The sequence below is a fragment of the Lampetra planeri genome, chromosome 33, assembly GCF_965212315.1.
Source record: "Lampetra planeri chromosome 33, kcLamPlan1.2.h2, whole genome shotgun sequence".
NCBI lineage: Eukaryota > Metazoa > Chordata > Hyperoartia > Petromyzontiformes > Petromyzontidae > Lampetra > Lampetra planeri.
Window position 1 is genome coordinate 4,941,687 of NC_136139.1, and position 15,675 is coordinate 4,957,361.

The 15,675-nt window shown below is 43.1% G+C and overlaps 17 non-coding genes across 17 annotated transcripts; all 17 read left to right on the plus strand.

Annotated features, from left to right (window-relative positions):
* Positions 1 to 886: 886 nt before the first annotated feature.
* Positions 887 to 959, plus strand: TRNAT-AGU (transfer RNA threonine (anticodon AGU)). Its single transcript has one exon. It is a non-coding gene; the product is annotated as a tRNA-Thr (tRNA).
* Positions 960 to 2,272: 1,313 nt separating this feature from the next.
* TRNAT-CGU (transfer RNA threonine (anticodon CGU)) lies at positions 2,273 to 2,345 on the plus strand. Its single transcript has one exon. It is a non-coding gene; the product is annotated as a tRNA-Thr (tRNA).
* Positions 2,346 to 2,733: 388 nt separating this feature from the next.
* On the plus strand, positions 2,734 to 2,806 carry TRNAT-UGU (transfer RNA threonine (anticodon UGU)). Its single transcript has one exon. It is a non-coding gene; the product is annotated as a tRNA-Thr (tRNA).
* Positions 2,807 to 3,118: 312 nt separating this feature from the next.
* On the plus strand, positions 3,119 to 3,191 carry TRNAT-CGU (transfer RNA threonine (anticodon CGU)). Its single transcript has one exon. It is a non-coding gene; the product is annotated as a tRNA-Thr (tRNA).
* Positions 3,192 to 3,579: 388 nt separating this feature from the next.
* Positions 3,580 to 3,652, plus strand: TRNAT-UGU (transfer RNA threonine (anticodon UGU)). Its single transcript has one exon. It is a non-coding gene; the product is annotated as a tRNA-Thr (tRNA).
* A 309-nt stretch (positions 3,653 to 3,961) lies between these two features.
* On the plus strand, positions 3,962 to 4,034 carry TRNAT-CGU (transfer RNA threonine (anticodon CGU)). Its single transcript has one exon. It is a non-coding gene; the product is annotated as a tRNA-Thr (tRNA).
* A 1,726-nt stretch (positions 4,035 to 5,760) lies between these two features.
* Positions 5,761 to 5,834, plus strand: TRNAT-AGU (transfer RNA threonine (anticodon AGU)). The gene has a single exon. It is a non-coding gene; the product is annotated as a tRNA-Thr (tRNA).
* A 1,303-nt stretch (positions 5,835 to 7,137) lies between these two features.
* Positions 7,138 to 7,210, plus strand: TRNAT-CGU (transfer RNA threonine (anticodon CGU)). The gene has a single exon. It is a non-coding gene; the product is annotated as a tRNA-Thr (tRNA).
* Positions 7,211 to 7,598: 388 nt separating this feature from the next.
* Positions 7,599 to 7,671, plus strand: TRNAT-UGU (transfer RNA threonine (anticodon UGU)). The gene has a single exon. It is a non-coding gene; the product is annotated as a tRNA-Thr (tRNA).
* Positions 7,672 to 8,351: 680 nt separating this feature from the next.
* On the plus strand, positions 8,352 to 8,424 carry TRNAT-CGU (transfer RNA threonine (anticodon CGU)). The gene has a single exon. It is a non-coding gene; the product is annotated as a tRNA-Thr (tRNA).
* A 645-nt stretch (positions 8,425 to 9,069) lies between these two features.
* On the plus strand, positions 9,070 to 9,142 carry TRNAT-AGU (transfer RNA threonine (anticodon AGU)). Its single transcript has one exon. It is a non-coding gene; the product is annotated as a tRNA-Thr (tRNA).
* Positions 9,143 to 10,451: 1,309 nt separating this feature from the next.
* Positions 10,452 to 10,524, plus strand: TRNAT-UGU (transfer RNA threonine (anticodon UGU)). The gene has a single exon. It is a non-coding gene; the product is annotated as a tRNA-Thr (tRNA).
* Positions 10,525 to 10,912: 388 nt separating this feature from the next.
* On the plus strand, positions 10,913 to 10,985 carry TRNAT-UGU (transfer RNA threonine (anticodon UGU)). Its single transcript has one exon. It is a non-coding gene; the product is annotated as a tRNA-Thr (tRNA).
* A 670-nt stretch (positions 10,986 to 11,655) lies between these two features.
* On the plus strand, positions 11,656 to 11,728 carry TRNAT-CGU (transfer RNA threonine (anticodon CGU)). Its single transcript has one exon. It is a non-coding gene; the product is annotated as a tRNA-Thr (tRNA).
* Positions 11,729 to 12,675: 947 nt separating this feature from the next.
* On the plus strand, positions 12,676 to 12,748 carry TRNAT-AGU (transfer RNA threonine (anticodon AGU)). The gene has a single exon. It is a non-coding gene; the product is annotated as a tRNA-Thr (tRNA).
* Positions 12,749 to 14,047: 1,299 nt separating this feature from the next.
* On the plus strand, positions 14,048 to 14,120 carry TRNAT-CGU (transfer RNA threonine (anticodon CGU)). The gene has a single exon. It is a non-coding gene; the product is annotated as a tRNA-Thr (tRNA).
* Positions 14,121 to 14,639: 519 nt separating this feature from the next.
* TRNAT-AGU (transfer RNA threonine (anticodon AGU)) lies at positions 14,640 to 14,712 on the plus strand. The gene has a single exon. It is a non-coding gene; the product is annotated as a tRNA-Thr (tRNA).
* The last annotated feature ends 963 nt before the right edge of the window (positions 14,713 to 15,675 follow it).

Below are 15,675 nucleotides of genomic sequence, written 5' to 3' on the forward strand. Positions count from 1 at the left end.
AACCGGAGCCAACTGGCTTCGTAAACCAGGGGTCGTGAGTTCAATTCTCACTGGGGCCTCTTTTATTTCACACCTTCTTGAGACTGTGATTGAAAATAGAAGTTATTGGTTTTAAAAGTTGGCCCATGTTTCGAGTGCACCAAGTCATTGTTCCATTTCACCAGGGACCCATGTTGAAATGTTTCTGAATTAATATCATCCAAATACATTTGTTGTGAAATGTCGTCGGAAAATAGCACTGAATGGGTCTTGCATCAACATATATAGATGGGAATAGCTCTGTTGCTCAGCAGTGAAAGCGCTGGTCTTCTAACCTGGGGGCTCTTAAGTTCTTGCTGGAGATTCTAAGTCAGTTTACATCCTCCATTGGTAACATTTTGAAATGTGGTGTCGGCGTGTAAGTGTGGTTCTTTCTTGAAACTTTTTCAAAGATTTCATTTTAGAATGTGTTGTACACTTTCCAACGTGGCTTTTATTAGCAAACATATGGCAACGTAAAATAAAAGTTCATGGGCAGAATCCTTAACTCAATTACCATATCATTAATTGATCTAATTAACCAGGCAACGTGTGCTGATGCTCAAGCCTTAATTTATCCTGTTTCATTTCATGTGTGTCTTTTGGTGACAGAGGCTTCAACTGGTTCCATAGTTCTAGATTTGAAGCTTTCGTGACTGCAATGATTCATATTCTTAGGTTTTTTCGGTAAAGTCACGTAGGTAAAACATTAAAATTAATGAAAGTAAAATAAAACAAAACAAAAAAATAAAATTCACGACGTTTCGGAGGCAACACAAGTCTCCGTCATCAGGTGTTTTGTTTTATTTTACTTTCATTAATTTTAATGTTTTACTTACGTGACTTTACCGAAAAAACCTAAGAATATGGCTCCATAGCTCAGTGGTTAGAGCACTGGTCTAGTAAACCAGGGGTCGTGAGTTCAATTCTCACTGGAGCCTTTAATTTAAGCATCATTAAACTTCAGTATTATCATTATTTAGTTGAATGTGACAGTTTCAGCTTGTGAGCACCTACTGACACCTATTGATAACTGTAATGTGTTATGAAGCATATGGTGATACTCACCTGGCAATGTCTGTTGATAAAACCACCAAAATTTACATTGTGAACGCTTTTGAACATAAAACGGGTTCAGTCATGGAGATCCGAAACCAGCGACTGAGAGTTACATTCTTATTGTTCACCAAGATCCAAATGAATCTCCGACATAACGTACGTGGAGCTCTTTCAGTCAGTGACAGCGAACTTTCATGATACTCGGGGGCATGGAGCCACGCGCGTTTGGTGTAAATATCATGCACGAAAAACTCAGGCAATATTTCTTGGATAAAGCCAGTCAAATGTACTCTTTAAAACGTTGCCTTACTTTCTGTTCGATGTGGTGTGTGTTTGTTACCAGCTTCCCCAGTCATCAGTTATAAAAGCTGATATTTTGCTCAGATGGCTTTTGTAAACTACCTCGCCTGGTTTACAGGAGATGGTGGGTTCGATTCCGACCCTGACTCCCGTTTGCTTGGAGTTTGCGTGTCTCTCTCCGCGTGGTCGTGTGGACTTTTTTTTAGGGTACTCCGGGTTTGCCATCCACATTTAAAATCAACGTCACACATTTAGAGTATTTGGCTGCTATACATTTCCACGTGACGATAAGCCTCTTCGTCGAGCTATCATTTGTGATAGCCATGTCGCTTCTGAAAAAGAGCTAAAAAGCTCAGAGAGACCTTACCTGGTAAAATAGTTTTAAAAATATCACATCCTGGTGCGGTGAGGTTGACGAATGTGAGCTCCCACGTGTTTTAGGATGTTCGCCACGCAGTTGTGTCGTGAGCGCCCGTGGCACATTGAGAACTGCAGGGGGCGCAATAACTTTTGTTACACTTTTGGAACTTCGGCTTTGCGATGTTTGCAATTAATATAAGCTTTCCAAGGTTATATGTCACGAAGGAGCATCTACCTTAACATAGCAGAATTCGTATTTGGTATAGCTAATTTTTTTGGGGATTTAAGTTAGACATTCCTTCAAAATCCGATGTAAACTTTGGTGCATCAGCTCTTTCTCCTATGTCATCAGTTCCCCTGCTGTATCTGTTCCACCTGATGACGGTCGCTTGTGTTGCGATCGAAACGTCGTGGTTTAATTTTTTTTGACCTACGTCACTTTACCGAAAGAACCAAAGAGTATGCATCGCAGCAGTCACGACAACTTCAAATCTAGATTATTCCCTTAGAAGTTGATACAACGCCAGACTCAGATGGCTCCATAGCTCAGGGGTTAGAGCACTGGTTTCGTAAACCAGGGGTCGTGAGTTCAATTCTCACTGGGGCCTTCGTTTTGCTTGTTCTTCAAAGAGACTGAGTGAAACATTAAAACCCTTGGTTTTTAAAATTGGCCTCTGCTGTGGGAGAGCACCGAGTCACGATTAAGGAAATCGGGATGCAAATTGGACCGAGTGTTTCGCAGTAATGTGGCAGTTTTTTTCTGGAATATTGCCACCCGAAAGTTATTATTTAAAAGTGTCATATGTGTACGTGCTTAAATTCAAACTTCCCAAGTCATGAGATGCGAACATGGTCAAGTTTACATCGAGCTGTGTGACGCAATTTGTCGTTTTTGGCCACATCGCAATTAACTTCTCAGTTGAGGCATTGGTGCCATGTTGCATTAACAGGTTTTGTGCGCTTTTTAATAATGGATTTGCAGGTGAGCAAACGAGTGGCTCCATAGCTCAGTGGTTAGAGCACTGGTCTTGTAAACCAGGGGTCGAGAGTTCAATTCTCGCTGTTGCCTGTGTAGTTTTACATCCTACTTCGGCAATATTGACAAATCGAGAGGCGGCTGTTCTTTTAAGATGTCAGCAATGCTAATAAGAAACAGCAGGGGGCACGGTAGCATTGACTTGGTACTGGTGTGTCATTCTTTTGGGCAACAACTAACTTAGGAGTTTACTTGTTTGAATAACTTTTTATTTTGAAAGTGTGTTTGCGATAACAGTCGTTTTATCGGTCACCAGTTCCTCAGAGAGTCAGGTTTTTGGTTTTGTGATATGTTTCCTCAATTGTGTTCTCACCTCAAGAGATTTGCATAAAACTGTAGCCAACTGGCTCCATAGCTCAGGGTTTAGAGCACTGGTTTCGTAAACCAGGGGTCGTGAGTTCAATTCTCACTGGGGCCTGCGTTTTGCTTATTCTTCAAAGAGACTGAGTGGAATATTAAAACCCTTGGTTTTCAAAATTGGCCTATGCGGTGGGTGAGCACCGAGTCACTATTAATGAAACCCGGATGCAAGTTGGACCGAGTATTTCACAGTATTGTGGCAGTTTTTTCTGGATTATTGCCACCCGAAAGTTATTATTTAGAAGTGTCATATGTGTTCATGCTTAAATTCAAACTTCCCAAGTCATGAGGTGCGAACATGGTCAAGTTTACATGGAGCTGTGTGACGCAATTTGTCGTTTTTGGCCACATCGCAATTAACTTCTCAGTTGAGGCATTGGTGCCATGTTGCATTAACAGGTTCTGTGAGCTTTTTAATAATGGATTTGCAGGTGTAGAAAGGGATTGGCTCCATAGCTCAGTGGTTAGAGCACTGGTCTTGTAAACCAGGGGTCGCGAGTTCAATTCTCGCTGGGGCCTGTGTAGTTTTGCATCCTGCTTCGGCAATATTGACAAATCAAGAGGCTGTTCTTTTCAAATTTCAGCAATGCTAATAAGAAACAGCAGGGGGCACGGTAGCACTGACTTGCTACTGGTGTGTCATTCATTTGGGCAACAACTAACTTAGGAGTTTACTTGTTTGAATAACTTTTTATTTTGAAAGTGTGTTTGCGATAACAGTCGTTTTATCGGTCACCAGTTCCTCAGAGAGTCAGGTTTTTGGTTTTGTGATATGATTCCTCAATTGTGTTCTCACCTCAAGAGATTTGCATAAAACTGTAGCCAACTGGCTCCATAGCTCAGGGGTTAGAGCACTGGTTTCGTAAACCAGGGGTCGTGAGTTCAATTCTCACTGGGGCCTCTTTTATTTCACACCTTTTTCATGCTGTGATTGAAAATAAAAGTTCTTTGTTTTCAAAGTTGGCCCATGTTCGAGCGTACCAAGTCATTGTTCATTTCACCAGGGACCAAGGTGGCCCTAGCATCTTGAATTAATGTTGAAATGTTTCTGGATTCATATCATCCAAATACATTTGTTGTGAAGTGTCGTCGGAAAATAGCACTGAATGGGTCTTGCATTAAGATTTAAATGGGAACTAGCAGAAGTACCCGGCGTTGCCCGGGTGAAAAATATATTTCTTAATACACAGATGGGCTGCTACCCCTGCCCCCCCCCTCCCAGCCACGATCTCCTCGGCCGCTGTGCAGTAATATGTACGGCCTATAGTGTGGTGGGGTGTCGAGGCCTAGTACCGTGCAGAGCCTCCGGCCTCGCCTAAATTGCCCAGCCGGCTGAGGCTGGGTACTGGGGCCTTTACCCCCCCCCCCCCCCCCGCGCTACAATAATACTGTCTAATCGCTATAATTTTATTATCTACCAACCCTATAATAGTAATTGCACACATTGGGGTGGGGGGGGGAGTGAAGAGGACGTGAAACTTTGATGAATTTACCTCAGAGTCGCGTGTTAATGCGTGCGCATATTTTTAACGGGAATTAAAAATGGCGTCCACCCCGCAGCGAATGCGTCGCTACCCGTTGCCAGGGGCAACCGCCGTGTCTCGCAAATTCCTCACATTTCGTCCAATGAAACTGCGTATGGTCCGGCGACACACAGACAGACAGACACACACACAGACAGACAGACAGATTTGCGATTTTATATATATAGACAAGCAGAAGTACCCGGCGTTGCCCGGGTGAAAAATATATTTCTTAATAACCTTACATATATACACAGATGAAATAAATAAATAAAGTTGAATAACACTAAATCGATCATTAAACCACTTTAAAGGTGACGGATAAAAAAAACTGACATGCCGTCGCTTGACACGGGTGGGGTGTCGAGGCCTAGTACCGTGCAGAGCCTCCGGCCTCGCCTAGATTGCCCATCCGGCTGAGGCTGGGTACTGGGGCCGTTACCCCCCCCCCCCCCCGCGCTACAATAATACTGTCTAATCGCTATAATTGTATTATCTACCGACCCTATAATAGTAATTGCACACATTGGGGTGGGGGGGGAGTGAAGAGGACGTGAAACTTTGATGAATTTACCTCAGAGTCGCGTATTAATGCGTGCGCATATTTTTAACGGGAATTAAAAATGGCGTCCACCCCGCAGCGAATGCGTCGCTACCCGTTGCCAGGAGCAACCACCGTGTTCCGCGCCGGTCGTCCAATGAAACTGCGTATGGTCCGGCGACACACAGACAGACAGACACACACACACAGACAGATTTGCGATTTTATATATATAGATAGCTCTGTTGCTCAGCAGTCAAAGCGCTGGTCTTGTAACCTGGGGGTCGTTCCTTCAGTTCTTGCTGGAGATTATAAGTCGGTTTTCGAATATGCTGTGCACTTGCCAACGTGGCTTTTTTTAGCAGACATATGGCAACATAAAATATAAGTTAATGGGCAGAATCTTTAACTGAATTACCATAACATTAATTGATCTTATTAACCAGGCAACGTGTGCTGATACTCAAGCCTTCTTTAATCCTGTTTCATTTCACACATTGTTTTTTGCCTGATGAGTGACAGGCCTAAAATTCACGTGTCTTTTGGTGACAGGGGTTTTAACTGGCTCCATAGCTCAGTGGTTAGAGCACTGGTCTAGTAAACCAGGGGTCGTGCAGTTCAATTCTCACTGGAGCCTTTCTTTTATGCATCATTAAACTGCAGTATTATTAGTATTATTTAGTTGAATATGTGACAGTTCCAGTTTGTGAGCACCTACTGACACCTATTGATAACTGCAATGTGTTATGAAGCATATGGTGATACTCACCTGGCAATGTCTGTTGATAAAACCACCAAAATTTACATTGTGAACGCTTTTGAACATTAAACGGATTCAGTCATGGAGACCCGAAACCAGCGATTGAGAGTTCCATTCTTACTGACCACCAACATACGTAGGATCCAAATGAGTCTCCGGAACAACGTACGTGGAGCTCTTTCAGTCAGTGACAGCGAACTTTCATGATACTCGGGGGCATGGAGTCACGCGCGTTTGGTGTAAATATCATGCACGATAACTAAGGCAACATTTATTGGATAAAGCCAGTCAAATGTACTTTTTAGAACGTTGCCTTACTTTCTGTTCGATGTGGTGTGTGTGTGTGTTTGTTAAAAGCTTCCTCAGTCATCAGTTATAAAAGCCGATATTTTGCTCAGATGGCTTTTGTAAACTACCTCGCCTGGTTTACAGGAGGTGTTCCGACCCTGACGCCTGTTTGTTTGGATTTTGCGTGTCTCTCTCCGCGTGGTCGTGTGGATTTTTGTCCGGGTACTCCGGGTTTGCCATCCACATTTAAAATCAACGTCACACGTTTAGAGTATTTGGCTGCTATACATTTCCACGTGACGATAAGCCTCTTCGTCGAGCTATCATTGGTGATAGCCAGGTCGCTTCTGAAAAAGAGCTAAAAAGCTCAGTGGGACCTTACCTGGTAAATAGTTTTAAAAAGATCACATCCTGGTGAGCTCCCACGTGTTTTAGGACGTTCGCCACGCAGTTGTGTCGTGAGCGCCCGTGGCACATTGAGAACTGCAGGGGACGCAATAACTTTTGTTACACTTTTGGAACTTCGGCTTTGCGATGTTTGCAATTAATATAAGCTTTCCAAGGTTATATGTCACGAAGGAGCATCTACCTTAACATAGCAGAGTTCGTATTTGGTATAGCTAATTTTTTGGTGGATATAAGTTAGACATTCCTTCAAAATCCTTTGTAATCTTTGGTGCGGCAGCTCTTTCTCCTATGTCATCAGTTCCCCTGCTGGGACTGTTCCACCTGATGACGGTCGCATGTGTTGCGATCGAAACGTCGTGGTTTAATTTATTTTTTATACCTACGTGACTTTAACAAAAGAACCAAAGAGTATGCATCCCTGCAGTCACGATGACTTCAAATCTAGATTATTCCCTTAGAAGTTGATACAACTCCACACTCAGATGGCTCCATAGCTCAGGGGTTAGAGCACTGGTTTCGTAAACCAGGGGTCGTGAGTTCAATTCTCACTGGGGCCTTCGTTTTGATTATTCTTCAAAGAAATTGAGTGAAACATGAAAATCCTTGGTTTTCAAAATTGGCCTCTGCTGTGGGAGGGCACCAAGTCACAATTAAGGAAACCGGGATGCAAATTGGACCGAGTGTTTCACAGTAATGTGGCAGTTTTTTCTGGATTATTGCCACCCGAAAGTTATTATAAAGAAGTGTCATACGTGTACATGCTTAAATTCAAACTTCCCAAGTCATGAGATGCGATCATGGTCAAGTTTACATGGAGCTGTGTGACGCAATTTGTCGTTTTTGGCCACATCGCAATTAACTTCTCAGTTGAGGCATTGGTGCAATGTTGCATTAACAGGTTTTGTGAGCTTTTTAATAATGGATTTGCAGGTGTAGAAAAGGAGTGGCTCCATAGCTCAGTGGTTAGAGCACTGGTCTTGTAAACCAGGGGTCGCGAGTTCATTTCTCGCTGGGGCCTGTGTCGTTTTGCATCCTACTTCGGCAATATTGACAAATCGAGAGGCTGTTCTTTTAAGTTTTCAGCAATGCTCAATGCTAATAGGAAACAGCAGGGGGCACGGTAGCACTGACTTGGTACAGGTGTGGCATTGTTTTGGGCAACAACTATCTTAGGGGCCGTCCATAAATTACGTCACGCACCCAGGGGGGGGGTCAGACATTTGTGACGAGGCGAGGGGGGGGGGAGAAATGTGACGTCACGTAAAAATGCGCAACTTTAAATAAATATAGACAATTAAATAGACTTGTTAATAAATGTTTTCTTTTAAAACATCAGCGTGCAGCGGCACATTAAATAGCACTACAATGACAAGAGTTTAAAGCGATTTGAAGCATGTTTTATTTTTTGGGGAGGGGGGGCAGAGCTTTGTGACGTCATATTTGAGGGGGGGGGGTCTGACTTTTTGTGACGCCGTGTGACGACGGGGTGAAGGCCAAAAATCGTCTAAAATCGCGTGACGTCATTTATGTACGGCCCCTTAGGAGTTTACTTGTTTGAATAACGTTTAAAGTGTGTTTGCGATAACATAGTTGTTTTATCGGTCACCAGTTCCTCAGAGAGCCAGGTTTTTGGTATCGTGATATGTTTCCTCAATTGTGTTCTCATCTCAAGAGGTTTGCATAAAACTGTAGCCAACTGGCTCCATAGCTCAGGGGTTAGAGCACTGGTTTCGTAAACCAGGGGTCGTGAGTTCAATTCTCACTGGGGCCTCTTTTATTTCACACCTTTTTCAGACTGATTGAAAATAAAAGTTCTTTGTTTTCAAAGTTGGCCCATGTTCGAGCGCACCAAGTCATTGTTCATTTCACCAGGGACCAAGGTGGCCCTAGCATCTTGAATTAATGTTGAAATGTTTCTGGATTCATATCATCCAAATACATTTGTTGTAAAGTGTCGTCGGAAAATAGCACTGAATGGGTCTTGCATTAAGATTTAAATGGGAATCGCTCTGTTGCTCAGCAGTCAAAGTGCTGGTCTTGTAACCTGGGGGTCGTTCCTTCAGTTCTTGCTGGAGATTATAAGTCGGTTTATATCCTGCATCGGTAACATTTTGAAATGTGGTGTCGGCGTGTAAGTGTGGTTCTTTCTTGAAACTTTCTCAAATATTTCATTTTCGAATATGCTGTGCACTTGTCAACGTGGCTTTTTTTACCAGACATATGGCAACATAAAATATAAGTCCATGGGCATAATCCTTAACTGAATTACCATAACATTAATTGATCTAATTAACCAGGCAACGTGTGCTGTTGCTCAAGCCTTCTTTAATCCTGTTTCATTTCACACCATGTGTTTTGCCTGATGAGTGACAGGCCTAAAATTCACGTGTGTCTTTTGGTGACAGGAGTTTTAACTGGCTCCATAGCTCAGTGGTTAGAGCACTGGTCTAGTAAACCAGGGGTCGTGAGTTCAATTCTCACTGGAGCCTTTCTTTTATGCATCATTAAACTGCATTATTATTAACTGCATTGTTATTTAGTTGAATATGTGACAGTTCCAGTTTGTGAGCACCTACTGACACCTATTGATAACTGCAATGTGTTATGAAGCATATGGTGATACTCACCTGGCAATGTCTGTTGATAAAACTACCAAATTTTACATTGTGAACGCTTTTGAACATAAGACGGGTTCAGTCATGGAGATCCGAAACCAGCGATTGAGAGTTCCATTCTTATTGTTCACCAACATACGTAGGATCCAAATGAGTCTCCGGAACAACGTACGTGGAGCTCTTTCAGTCAGTGACAGCGAACTTTCATGATACTCGGGGGCATGGAGTCACGCGCGTTTGGTGTAAATATCATGCACGATAACTAAGGCAACATTTATTGGATAAAGCCAGTCAAATGTACTCTTTAGAACGTTGCCTTACTTTCTGTTCGATGTGGTGTGTGTGTGTGTTTGTTAAAAGCTTCCTCAGTCATCAGTTATAAAAGCCGATATTTTGCTCAAATGGCTTTTGTAAACTACCTCGCCTGGTTTACAGGAGGTGTTCCGACCCTGACGCCTGTTTGTTTGGATTTTGCGTGTCTCTCTCCGCGTGGTCGTGTGGATTTTTGTCCGGGTACTCCGGGTTTGCCATCCACATTTAAAATCAACGTCACACGTTTAGAGTATTTGGCTGCTATACATTTCCACGTGACGATAAGCCTCTTCGTCGAGCTATCATTGGTGATAGCCAGGTCGCTTCTGAAAAAGAGCTAAAAAGCTCAGTGGGACCTTACCTGGTAAATAGTTTTAAAAAGATCACATCCTGGTGAGTTCCCACGTGTTTTAGGACGTTCGCCACGCAGTTGTGTCGTGAGCGCCCGTGGCACATTGAGAACTGCAGGGGGCGCAATAACTTTTGTTACACTTTTGGAACTTCGGCTTTGCGATGTTTGCAATTAATATAAGCTTTCCAAGGTTATATGTCACGAAGGAGCATCTACCTTAACATAGCAGAGTTCGTATTTGGTATAGCTAATTTTTTGGTGGATATAAGTTTGACATTCCTTCAAAATCCTTTGTAATCTTTGGTGCGGCAGCTCTTTCTCCTATGTCATCAGTTCCCCTGCTGGGACTGTTCCACCTGATGACGGTCGCATGTGTTGCGATCGAAACGTCGTGGTTTAATTTATTTTTTATACCTACGTGACTTTAACGAAAGAACCAAAGAGTATGCATCCCTGCAGTCACGATGACTTCGAATCTAGATTATTCCCTTAGAAGTTGATACAACTCCACGCTCAGATGGCTCCATAGCTCAGGGGTTAGAGCACTGGTTTTGTAAACCAGGGGTCGTGAGTTCAATTCTCACTGGGGCCTTCGTTTTGATTATTCTTCAAAGAAATTGAGTGAAACATGAAAATCCTTGGTTTTCAAAATTGGCCTCTGCTGTGGGAGGGCACCAAGTCACAATTAAGGAAACCGGGATGCAAATTGGACCGAGTGTTTCACAGTAATGTGGCAGTTTCTTCTGGATTATTGCCACCCGAAAGTTATTATAAAGAAGTGTCATACGTGTACATGCTTAAATTCAAACTTCCCAAGTCATGAGATGCGATCATGGTCAAGTTTACATGGAGCTGTGTGACGCAATTTGTCGTTTTTGGCCACATCGCAATTAACTTCTAAGTTGAGGCATTGGTGCAATGTTGCATTAACAGGTTTTGTGAGCTTTTTAATAATGGATTTGCAGGTGTAGAACAGGAGTGGCTCCATAGCTCATTGGTTAGAGCACTGGTCTTGTAAACCAGGGGTCGCGAGTTCAATTCTCGCTGGGGCCTGCGTCGTTTTGCATCCTACTTCGGCAATATTGACAAATCGAGAGGCTGTTCTTTTAAGTTTTCAGCAATGCTCAATGCTAATAGGAAACAGCAGGGGGCACGGTAGCACTGACTTGGTACAGGTGTGGCATTGTTTTGGGCAACAACTAACTTAGGGGCCGTCCATAAATTACGTCACGCACCCAGGGGGGGGGTCAGACATTTGTGACGAGGGGAGGGGGGGGAGAAACGTGACGTCACATAAAAATGCGCAACTTTAAATAAATATAGACAATTAAATAGACTTGTTAATAAATCTTTTCTTTTAAAACATCAGCGTGCAGCGGCACATTAAATAGCACTACAATGACAAGAGTTTAAAGCGATTTGAAGCATGTTTTATTTCTTGGGGAGGGGGGCCAGAGCTTTGTGACGTCATATTTGAGGGGGGGGGGGGTCTGACTTTTTGTGACGACGGGGGGAAGGCCAAAAATCGTCCAAAATCGCGTGACGTCATTTATGTACGGCCCCTTAGGAGTTTACTTGTTTGAATAACGTTTAAAGTGTGTTTGCGATAACATAGTTGTTTTATCGGTCACCAGTTCCTCAGAGAGCCAGGTTTTTGGTATCGTGATATGTTTCCTCAATTGTGTTCTCATCTCAAGAGGTTTGCATAAAACTGGAGCCAACTGGCTCCATAGCTCAGGGGTTAGAGCACTGGTTTCGTAAACCAGGGGTCGTGAGTTCAATTCTCACTGGGGCCTCTTTTATTTATATTCTTAGGTTTTTTCGGTAAAGTCACGTAGGTAAAACATTAAAATTAATGAAAGTAAAATAAAACAAAATAAAAATAAAAATCACGACGTTTCGGAGGCAACACAAGTCTCCGTCATCAGGTGGGACCGTCACAGCCGAATTAGCTGCATCAAGTGAAGCAATGATTCAAGATGTAATCCCTTATAAGCAAGTTGAAGGGAGGTGGAGAGGGGGGGGGGTTTGGAGAGCTTATCAGACTGTGGGAGCCAATGAATGGAAACGTATCGGGAGGGAGGAGGAGCGGTGATCAAAGACTGCACGTAGTGCAGACTGTGATTGAAAATAAAAGTTCTTTGTTTTCAAAGTTGGCCCATGTTCGAGCGCACCAAGTCATTGTTCATTTCACCAGGGACCAAGGTGGCCCTAGCATCTTGAATTAATGTTGAAATGTTTCTGGATTCATATCATCCAAATACATTTGTTGTGAAGTGTCGTCGGAAAATAGCACTGAATGGGTCTTGCATTAAGATTTAAATGGGAATAGCTCTGTTGCTCAGCAGTCAAAGCGCTGGTCTTGTAACCTGGGGGTCGTTCCTTCAGTTCTTGCTGGAGATTATAAGTCGGTTTATATCCTGCATTGGTAACATTTTGAAATGTGGTGTCGGCGTGTAAGTGTGGTTCTTTCTTGAAACTTTCTCAAATATTTCATTTTCGAATATGCTGTGCACTTGTCAACGTGGCTCTTTTTTTACCAGACATATGGCAACATAAAATATAAGTCCATGGGCATGATCCTTAACTGAATTACCATAACATTAATTGATCGAATTAACCAGGCAACGTGTGCTGTTGCTCAAGCCTTCTTTAATCCTGTTTCATTTCACACCATGTGTTTTGCCTGATGAGTGACAGGCCTAAAATTCACGTGTGTCTTTTGGTGACAGGGGTTTTAACTGGCTCCATAGCTCAGTGGTTAGAGCACTGGTCTAGTAAACCAGGGGTCGTGAGTTCAATTCTCACTGGAGCCTTTCTTTTATGCATCATTAAACTGCATTATTATTAACTGCATTATTAATTAGTTGAATATGTGACAGTTCCAGTTTGTGAGCACCTACTGACACATATTGATAACTGCAATGTGTTATGAAGCATATGGCAGAGGTGGGACAAAGTCATTGTTATGCAAGTCCAAGTCGAGTCGCAAGTCATCAAATTCATGACTCGAGTCTGACTCGAGTCCAAGTCACATGACTCGAGTCCACATCTCATAGATGGGACAAAGTCATTGTTATGCAAGTCCAAGTCGAGTCGCAAGTCATCAAATTCATGACTCGAGTCTGACTCGAGTCCAAGTCACATGACTCGAGTCCACACCTCTGGCATATGGTGATACTTACCAAATTTTACATTGTGAACGCTTTTGAACATAAGACGGGTTCAGTCATGGAGACCCGAAACCAGCGATTGAGAGTTCCATTCTTACTGACCACCAACATACGTAGGATCCAAATGAGTCTCCGGAACAACGTACGTGGAGCTCTTTCAGTCAGTGGCAGCGAACTTTCATGATACTCGGGGGCATGGAGTCACGCGCGTTTGGTGTAAATATCATGCACGATAACTAAGGCAACATTTATTGGATAAAGCCAGTCAAATGTACTCTTTAGAACGTTGCCTTACTTTCTGTTCGATGTGGTGTGTGTGTTTGTTAAAAGCTTATTCAGACATCAGTTATAAAAGCCGATATTTTGCTCAGATGGCTTTTGATAACTACCTCGCCTGGTTTACAGGAAGTGTTCCGACCCTGACGCCTGTTTGTTTGGAGCTTGCTTGTCTCTCTCCGCGTGGTCGTGTGGATTTGTGTCCGGTTACTCCGGGTTTGCCATCCACATTTAAAATCAACGTCACACGTTTAGAGTATTTGGCTGCTATTCATTCCCACGTGAATGAATAGCAGAGCTATCATTTATGATAGCCAGGTTGCTTCTGAAAAAGAGCTTTATAACTCAGTGGGACCTTACCTGGTAAAATAGTTTTTAAAAAAGATCACATCCTGGTGCGGTGAGGTTGACGAATTGTGAGCTCCCACGTGTTTTAGGATGTTCGCCACGCAGTTGTGTCGTGAGCGCCCATGGCACATTTAGAACTGCAGGGGGCGCAATAACTTTTGTTACACTTTTGGAACTTCGGCTTTGCGATGGTTGCAATTAATATAAGCTTTTACAAGGTCATATGTCACGAAGGAGCATCTGTCTCAACATAGCAGAGTTCGTGCATACGCCCGCACTCAACTTTAAATGGTGATATTTCACCCGCAAACTTCGTCTGGCTCCATAGCTCAGTGGTTAGAGCACTGGTCTCGTAAACCAGGGGTCGAGAGTTCAATTCCCTCTGGGGCCTTAATTTTTATATTAACAAAAGGCGATCATTCTTTTTTAGACGCTATCCATGTAGTGTTTGTGAACACCGAGAGCTAATTCAGAACAACAGGGACTGTCAAATATTTAACATTTTGTGTGAATATATGACGTTTTGGGGATAAATACATTACGTTAAAATTACTCCATTGAATGACTCAAAGCTTTTCCACTTGTGATGCTCTGCTCTGTTGTGTGCGTCTTTTCTGGAAACGTTCTCCAAGATTTCATTTTAAAAAGGGGGCTTAATGTGAGTGCTGGACTTGTGTTAATGATTGGGATTATTATTCATGTTTTACCACGTTGCATTTTACTTGCCATACTTTTAAATGGGAACATCACAAATAAATTCATGGACATATTCTGAACGCTTCGAAAATAGTACTGAATCATTTTCCAGGCAGCGTATCCTGAAATCCTTTCTTGATCCTCAAGTGCCAATCTTTGTCAATGGTCAAGACATAGAATCCTTGTATGCCTATGGATATCAGACCCCTCAGCTGGCTCCATAGCTCAGTGGTTAGAGCACTGGTCTAGTAAACCAGGGGTCGTGAGTTCAATTCTCACTGGAGCCTACAAATATTTTATTTTTTGTGTTTTTACTTATGGCCACGAACATTTCCTAATAATCTCTGAAACCACCAAATGTCCACCCATGAGCACCAACACTATAAATATGGTTATCTTAACTTATAATGCTTCATTGCCGAGCAGAGCAAGATTTTTAGAAGGGGTTGTTTTGTATATGTACGTGTTGTCATGCAGCTCAGTGTGGTCCTGGAACAGGTTTAGCAGGCCTCCTGCTGGTGTGGCGCTTGGCTCAGGCATTGATAATGATCTGAGAATTACAGGAAGTGCAGGGAGGCGGTTGTTGTATTTGTAGACTTAGTTTTTTTTGCATTTGGCGCAGAACATCACAGTTTATCATACATAACAGTGTTACTTTCCCAATAAAACCTCTCCCCTGAGTCTCAAGACTTTTCATGCGAGTCCTGAGCACGTTTCCAATGATGAGTGTTTTTTTTCGGAATGTGAGGAGGAAAAACCAGAGTAGCCACGCGATTAAGGGGTGACACTCAACACTGCCTTCTGCTGGCCGCTTGCAGCCTCGTGCCTGTAAACATGTGGAACACCCTGGTGGCCTGTAAACACGTGGAACACCCTAGTGACCTGTTAACACGTGAACATCCTAGTGACCTGTAAACACGTGGAACACCCTGGTGACCTCTTAACACGTGAACATCCTGGTGACCTGTAAACACGTGGAACACCCTGGTTGCCTGTAAACACGTGAACATCCTGGTGACCTGTAAACACGTGGAACACCCTGGTGGCCTGTAAACACGTGGAACACCCTGGTGACCTCTTAACACGTGAACATCCTGGTGACCTGTAAACACGTGAACACCCTGGTGACCTCTTAACACGTGAACACCCTGGTGACCTGTAAACACGTGGAACACCCTGGTGACCTCTTATCACGTGAACATCCTGGTGACCTGTAAACACGTGGAACACCCTGGTGACCTCTTAACACG